At 30.5% G+C, this 325-nt stretch overlaps 1 protein-coding gene across 1 annotated transcript in view; it reads right to left on the bottom strand.

Moving 5' to 3' along the window:
- The window catches only part of osbpl1a (oxysterol binding protein-like 1A), a gene marked incomplete in the record, with an annotated part of 68,128 nt that overhangs the window by 14,654 nt on the left and 53,149 nt on the right, over positions 1–325 (bottom strand).

Genomic DNA, 325 nt, shown 5'->3' on the forward strand with positions numbered 1-325 from the left:
ATGTTAAGACCTGAATAAAAGCATCGGTACACGTTTACATTTCTGGATTCAAAGAATCTCCGAGTTTGGAGCAGCAGCTGTTTATTTTAAAGCATTATTTTCTCTCAGTTTTTGTAGATTTGGTCACAAGACATGCAAATGTATTCAGAAACTACATGTTTTAGCATTTTGTTTGTGTTCAAACTCTAAAGATATTCTGTTTTAATAAATAGGCGTCAATGGGCAAATGTTTTAATGTTGCATATATAAATATGGTGTATGGGAAGTACTTTATATTGATACTGAATATATGATTTGAAGCATTTCCAAAAATTAGCTTTCATAT

Source organism: Oryzias melastigma, linkage group LG4 (assembly GCF_002922805.2).
Source record: "Oryzias melastigma strain HK-1 linkage group LG4, ASM292280v2, whole genome shotgun sequence".
Taxonomy (NCBI): Eukaryota; Metazoa; Chordata; class Actinopteri; order Beloniformes; family Adrianichthyidae; genus Oryzias; species Oryzias melastigma.